The following is a 7,922-nucleotide window of genomic DNA, read 5'->3' as shown; positions in this document are numbered from 1 at the left end:
ATAGATACAGAGACAGATGTAGATACAGCTGCAGATGCAGATATAGAGACAGGTACAGATACAGGTACAGATATAGATACATATACAGGTATAGATACAGATACAGGTATAGATACAGATACAGATACAGATGTAGATACACAAACAGACATAGACATAGGTATAGATATATATCAAGTGCTAATAGATGGCTCCACTTCCAACCCCCATGTGACAGACGCAGTGAAGAGGTAATGCACGGCACCCCTGTCCCCGCGGGACAGGACAGGTGCTAAGTTGCTGGCGGTAAGTGTGGGGCTCCCTGAGTTCAATGTCAGACTGGATCTCACACAGCCAAGCAGCGGCAGAAGCAGGAAGAGACTCCGGGCCCCACGTCTTGCACATTTTCCGCACAGCTGAGAAATGGAAGCTCTTTGAGGGACCCTCATGACAGCAGTCACATCAGGCCACTGGCACAGTGAGCTATCCTGGTCATCAGGCCTTCCCTTGGGCCGAATTTTCCCCTAAAGTGGGTCCCCTGGCTGGTTTATCTCCTCCCTGTTCAGAGTTTCTTTTATAGGATCTTTTCCACAAAGACACCCTAACCATTTATGTGCACGCACGTTCCCACTGTTGTATCACAGACTTTCTGGGTTTTTTTCTTCCCAGTGTTTATTTTTGGGAAAGGCAGAGCATGAGCGGGGGAGGGGCAGAGAGAGAGGGAGACACAGAATCCGAAGCAGGCTCCAGGCTCCGAGCTGTCGGCACAGAGCCCGACGCGGGGCTCAAACTCACGGACCACGAGATCGTGACCTGAGCCAAAGTCGGACGCCCAACTGACTGAGCCACGCAGGCGCCCCATACTGTGGACTTTCCAAGGCTAAGGAGCGTCTCTCGGGTTTCCAGCCCAACGCGTGCTGTGGAGTCGGGGGCTTGTTAAATGTTTGTGGAAAGAATTAATGTGCCATCCATACTGAGTCCAATCATTTTTCTAATTAAACTTTCAAAAGGGTTTTGTTTTCTTTTCGTTGTATACGAATACCTGCTGAAGAAATCTGCTTAGAAGATACATTCAGATATTGTAGGAAAGGTTGGATGGAAAATCTGTATGTTAAGGGCTCTGGGCCCCCATTCACAGCCGCTGCTCTTTTGTGGGCCCCCAGGAGAGGTTAGAAGGGCTCCATCCTGGTTTCCCAGACTCCCTTCCGGCTCAATGTTCCACGGGGCCAGTTATGACCAAAGTGGAAACTGCCAGTCAAAGTCCATTGGGAGGTTTCCGTGATCAGGGCCACCCTGTTCTCCTCTTCTTCCACTGACGGCCACCGAGCCAGCGGGAGACTGGAGGCAGCAAATGTGAATCTGGGACCCACCGCACCAAGGGGGAAGGAGTGGGGCCATAGAAAGATCCAGGGTTCCGGAGGGCATCGTGGAGCGGCTGAGCCTGTGACACTAACTGCTGTCCCGGGCCTCTCCTTCTGCAAGAAAAATTAAGCCCTTCTCTGAGCCATTTTAGCCCCAAGGTGGCCTAGGGTCTTTTGAGTAATATCTCTGAATCAAGAGATCATGGAGTCGTTGCTCTGACAACACATCACAGAATGTACAGGAAAGCCAGTCAGTACCGTCACGGTCCCGGGTCTTAGCACATTTTGTTTTTCTCTGTTATGACCTGCCAGCATAAGGCTGTGTATATATTTTTTCTGAACCTTGATAAAATAGGTTACACTCTCATGACATCTGCCATGGAATATACCTTCCTACACTTCCCAAAACTAAGGACTTTCTCCTCTATGACCATGATAGCATGATCATATTTAATAATTCCCAAATATAAACCAATGCCCAAATCCATATCCAAATTTCCCCATTGCCCACCCCAAACGTTTCCGATAGTTGCATTTTCATTTTTTATGTTTTAATGTTTATTTATTTATGAGAGAGAGCACGAGGGAGGGGTAGAAGGAGAGGGGACAGAGGACCCAGCAGGGTCCGCACTGAGGGAGCACGGGGCCGGACGTGGGGTTCGAACTGACGAACCACGAGATAATGACCTGAGCCAAGGTCAGACGCTCAAGTGATTGAGCCACGCACGCACCCCCCATAGTTGCTTTTTTAGAGCTGCGATCGAAGCGTTGCATTATGTTTTTATCCCTGTCCCCATATTTCTGTGTGACATTGTCCTGTTGGAGAGGCCAGGCCAGCTGTCATGAAAGCGTCCCGCTGTATCGATTCTGTCCGATTGTTTCCTGCTGGTGTCATTTCGTGGCTCCTCTCTCGCCAGATTTCCTGTAACTGGAGTGATGTGGAAAGGTTTGATGAGATTTGAGTCAAATTAAAGCGTTTTTGGCAAGGACACCGTAGAAGATCCACGTGGGTATTTTTCATGGTTCCTTCTCGTCCCACGGAGCCGTGGGCCACCTCCCACACCCAGGCAAGCTTCTCGGCCATGACCCTTGTGCCTCCTGTCCCTGTCCAGCTGCACACTGTCCCCGTGTCTGGTCTGATGCATCTCCTCATGGTCCCGCGCCCCCATGCCTCTCCTTGCGCTCTCTACAGAGGTCATCTGCTCTCTCCTGTAGGCTGGGTCTACATGGCAGGCACAGTAGACATGGTCCTCGTGTGTGGGAAGAGCCTGGGACTCGATTCTGAGCAGTAGAACAGAGCACAGGTGAAGGGCTGCCTGATCAGTCTCCAAGGACCAGCCTGAAGGACACAGCATTCTTCGTACCCCAAGGCCAAGTCCCTGCTGATCCCTTGTTGTCAGACCCACGTAATTCGTGATCTCAAACAACAACAGCACCGCTAACATTATCCCCCCAACTGAACCATACATTCTTTTTTTAAATGTTTATTTTTTTTTTTTAAGAGTGAGAGAGAGAGAGCGGTTGTGCAGGGGAGTGGCAGAGAGAGAGAGAGAGAGAGAGAGAGAGAATCCCAAGCAGGCTCTGTGCTATCAGTGCAGAGCCCGATGCGGGGCTCAAACTCACGAACCACCAGATCATGACCGGAGGCAAAACCAAGAGCCAGACTCAACCGACTGAGCCCCCCAAGCGCCCCTGAACCATGCATTCTTTGCAGGAGGGAGCCACACGTAAATGCCGTATCTCCCGCACTCTGAGGCATCATGTTGCATACGTAGGAGGTACTCCTAACTCCTTCTTCTTAACAAAGGTAGCAATTATAGTCGACAGCTTGCAAGTAAAAACCACTACCATTGGGCTTTCCAAATACTGAGAGCTGTATCAGTACGTGTCTCTATACAGAACCAAATGTGTCTATAATAAGGAGAGAAGGATAATAATATTTGGCTCTACAAAAGAAAACATTGTTATTTGGAATTTCCTTTCATTTTTTTTTTTTTTTTGTACTTCTTGGAAACACACAATACAAATGGAGTGAGTTAGTGAAAATGTTTTCCAGATGTTCTCTAGATAAGGGAATGACAAATATAAACAAGAATCTTTTCTAATTTTTCCTGAGAAAATTCTAATGAAAGTTCAGTCTTTAACCAATTGTTCTTTGCCCAGACTCACATTTCCCCGCTTCGGCTTCAGATTCCCAGCACGAGAAGGACTTGACAAAGCTATGAGTTGGGATCAGGGCGCCATAGGATCCCCAGTTTAAGCCTGAGTCCTGAGCACAGTATTGCTTCCTTCCCAAATCCCACTGAAATGAGAGGAAAGTTATTTTTCAATGACAAATCCATGGGCTTGATTAAAAAAACAAAACAGCCAAGGGGCTTATAGGAGAATGGAAATATTTTGCCTAATCACAAGCAAGAAGGTGGCAGCCGACACAGAGGCTAATGTGAATGGCAATCACCATCCTTAGACCCCAGTGCATATTGCATCAATAAAACAAGAACGGGCTGCTATGAAAAAGGAGCAATTCAAGCCAAAGTCGCTAGAATCTTAACCAGTTATATATGGGGGTGCCTGGGTGGCTCGGTCAGTTAAGCGTCCAACTTCAGCTCAGGTCATGATCTCACAGTCCGTGAGTTCGAGCCTCGTGTCAGGCTCTGTGCTGACAGCAGAGCCTGGAGGCTGCTTTGGATTCTGTGGCTCCCTCTCTCTCTGCCCCTCCCCTGCTCATGCTCTGTCTCTCTCTGTCTCAAAAATAAATAAAAACATTAAAAAACATTTTTTAAGTTATATATGTTATATCTAAAAGTACATATGCAAATGATTATTGTAATTGAAGATTTCACTTGAAGTTTCAAATTATTGCTTTCACATGGGCAAAGGGAGTTATTTGTGACCTATAATGTAAAACCTAGGATTTTACAAATTAGAGAAAACTTAACAAATCTAAAAATACAAAGAGAAGTCAACAAATGCGCTGGATTCTCTGAAGAATAAAACAGGCAGGTAGGGAAAAATTAAGAAAGAATTCACGTAAGAAACTTTCCTAGAGATGAATATAAGCTCAGGCTTCGAGATATAAAGAACCCACCAAGCACCAAGCAGAGACGTTTAAAAGGCACACGTCTGGGTACGAGTAGCAGAAACTGCTGTTGTCAAGGATAAAAAGGAAACCCCAAAACACTCCAAGAGGAAAACCAGGGTGTTTCATAAGCACTAAGAATTAGACTGAGCTGTGTCTGATGTTTGAGGACAAGGAAACAGCACTTTCCTTCCCAGGGGAAGTGAATTCGAACCTAGACTCCTGTCCCCACCCCCCAAGTACCAGTGAAGTATGAGGGAAAATAAAGACGCAGTTGGGTTTTGGACTGCAGGTGGCAGGTGGCAGGAGTGCCCCAAATAGGGTGAATTTTCCCGTGGAGCTGCTTCAGGGCTAGATGATGCATCAGAGACCCCGTTCCCGTCTGTCCGTCTCTCCACTCCATCGTCATTGGCATCGGGCTTCATTCTGGGACTTGCTCTCGAGGGCACCAAGGTGCCTCGTTTTTGCGCATCAGAAGAATAAGAGGGGAGACTTCACTTCCAGCAACAGGCTATTAGTTGTGCTCTTCGATCCGAGCCAGGCCGTGCGTGCCCTGCACCACGTGACACGTGCTGGTTGTCTTAGATTCATCCACCAACCGGGAGTGAACGGGGGGGTTCCTTACTGTGAGCTATGCGGTCCAAGCAGAAGAGGGGTAACCCCCCGAACAGAACAGGTTTGCTCAGAAGGAAAGAAGGGAAAATGGATCCCGGATTGCCAGACAGCAAAGTCTAGTACACATTCTTACACCCATTCTGAAAAAATTCCTTGAGGATCTACTCCAGTAAAATGGAGAGGAAGGCAGGAAGAGGGTGACGCACAAGCCAAAGAAGAATGGGAAGCACATCATGACATTAGAGGCATGTCTGTGACACTGGCTAGAAATGAATGCATTTTGGGCATCTGGGTGGCTCAGTCGGCTAAGTGTCTGACTTCAGCTCAGGTCATGATCTTAACGGTGTGTGGGTTTGAGCCCCGCATCGGGCTCTGTGCTGATGGCTCGGAGCCTGGAGCCTGCTTTGGATTCTGTGTCTCCCTCTCTCTCTCTGCCCCTCCCCTGTTCATGCTCTGTCTCTCTCTGTCTCAAAAATAAATAAACGTTTAAAAAAATTAAAAAAAAAAAAGCAGCAGCAGGCTGGATTGGACTACAGATTACCTGCCCTTTGTGTTAAGGACTTCATTTGATCCTCATGTGCTGATAGGGAAGTGTCTCCGTGATGCATTAGTTAGAAAAACAAAGCTGGAAAGCAATCTATTATATGATGCAATTTTGCAAAATTAGGCGTGAAGGTACCTACACATACCGTCAGTTGTCATTACTCAGAGCATCACCTTGCTCGACCTCAGCTGGGGACACGCAAGTCGGGCGACACGTTTTTTGCAGCTGCTCGAATGTCCCAAAATGATGCAGTAAGTGTCACAAGTATTGATGTTGGGGTAACAGCGAAGTTTTAGTTGTTAGATACATTTGCAAGTGTGGGCTCCACGAATGATGAGGATTGTGTGTATGTACGTGCTTGTAAATGTGGGGGGACAAGCTTTGGACAAAAACACCTGAACTGGGGGGGTGGTTAATGTCTGGAGAAATGGGGTTTGGGGGAACGTAGGGAGGCTTTCCGTTTCTCCCACCTGCTGTTCTGTGGTGTTTTCATTATTCATGGACCCGTATTACTTTTGTGGTCTTTAAAACCTTTTAAAGATTTTTCAAAATAGGGGTGCCTGGGTGGCTCAGTCGGTTAAGCATCCGACTTTGGCTCAGTTCATGAGCTCACGGTTCGTAGGTTCGAGCTCCAAATCTGGCTCTCTGCTTCGTATCCTCTGTCCCCTGCTCTCTCTCTGCCCTCCCCCACTCTCTCTCACACACACACACACACACTCTCTCTCTCTGTCTTAAAAATAAACTTCAAAAGAAAAGATTTTTTAAAATAATTGAGACTATAACTTGCTGGTCAAAATATTTAAAAAGGAGGGGCGCCTGGGTGGCTCAGTCGGTTGAGCGTCCAACTTCGGCTCAGGTCATGATCTCACGGTCTGTGAGTTCGAGCCCTGCATCGGGCTCTGTGCTGATGGCTCGGAGCCTGGAGCCTGCTTCGGATTCTGTGTCTTCCTCTCTCTCTGCCCCTCCCCTGCTCATGCTCAGTCTCTCTCTCTCTCTCTCTCTCTCTCTCTCTGTCAAAAATAAACATTAAAAAAGAAAAAAGGAGCTTAGAATTAATTTTAAAATTTCAGCAAGTACCCAAATGTCTGTCAGTTGATGGGTGGATAGACAAAATGCGGTATATCTGTAGAGTGGCAAATTAGTCAACAGTGACAAGAAATGAGGTGCTGATACGTGTCCCAGCACGTAGGACCTTGCAAACATTCCGCCAAGTGAAAGAAGCTGGTCGTAAATGACCACATATTGTATGATTTCAGTCATTTATATTGTGGGACCAAGTCCCGTGTTGGGCTCCACACTGAGTGTGGAGCCTGCTTGAGAGTCTCTTTCTCTCTCCCTCTGCCCTTCTCCCCTGCTTGTGTGCTCTCTTTCTCTCTCTAAGATAAAAAAATAAATAAAATACAGTGCATTTCTTTTTTTTTAAAGTGCATTTCTTGTAAGCAGCGTATAGTTGGGACTTGCTTTTCTGTCCAATCTGATGATCTCTGACTTTTAATCATCGTATTTAGCCATTCATATTTACTGTAATCATCAGGTGTCTTGCTCTTTGTTTTCCATTTGTCCCATCTGATCTTTGTTCCCTTTTCTTTTTCTGGGTCCTTTAGGATTAATTGAACAATTTTTATGATTCTATTTGATCTCTTTCATTGGCTAATGACCTACAACTCTTTGTTTTTTCATGTTAGTGGTTGCTTTAGGGTTTATAGTATTTGTCTGTAATTCATCACGATCGCTTTACATGTATTACACCACTTCATGTATAGTATGAGAACCTTATAACAATATACTTCCATTTTCCTTTCTTGTTTCTTCTATTATTCTATTTATTCTTTATTCAATTGTTGTCATATATATTTTACTTCTGCATATGTTATAAATCCCACAAACTGTTCTGTCACATAGTCTTAGTGCCTAGATTGGCTGATCCAAAGTCCATTCACCTAATCTACATGCTAACAATAAAACAAGAAAACAAACAAAAGTGGGGGTGCCCAAATGGCTCAGTCAGTTAAGCATCTGACTCTTGATGTTGGCTCAGGTTGTGATCTCTTGGTCTTGGAACTGAGCTCCATGTCAGGCTCTGCACTGAGTGTGGAGCCTGCTTTGGATTCTCTCTCTCCCCCTCTCTCTGCCCCTTCCCTCTCTCCCTCCCTCTCTCTCTCTCTCTCTCAAAATAAATAAATAAACTCAAAAGAAAATGAAAACAAATAAAAATCCTCAGCTCAAATTAATCGTTGACAAGCTTCAAGTAGGAAAGATCATGCTGGTTAAATGTGAGGTGAATCCTGTCTAAAATGCAACATAATCAGGAAATTCATCAAATTATTAGTATAGATTCTTCATG

This window comes from Panthera onca, chromosome D4 (assembly GCF_046562875.1).
Source record: "Panthera onca isolate mPanOnc1 chromosome D4, mPanOnc1 haplotype 2, whole genome shotgun sequence".
Classification (NCBI taxonomy): domain Eukaryota; kingdom Metazoa; phylum Chordata; class Mammalia; order Carnivora; family Felidae; genus Panthera; species Panthera onca.
This window is presented reverse-complemented; position numbering follows the sequence as displayed.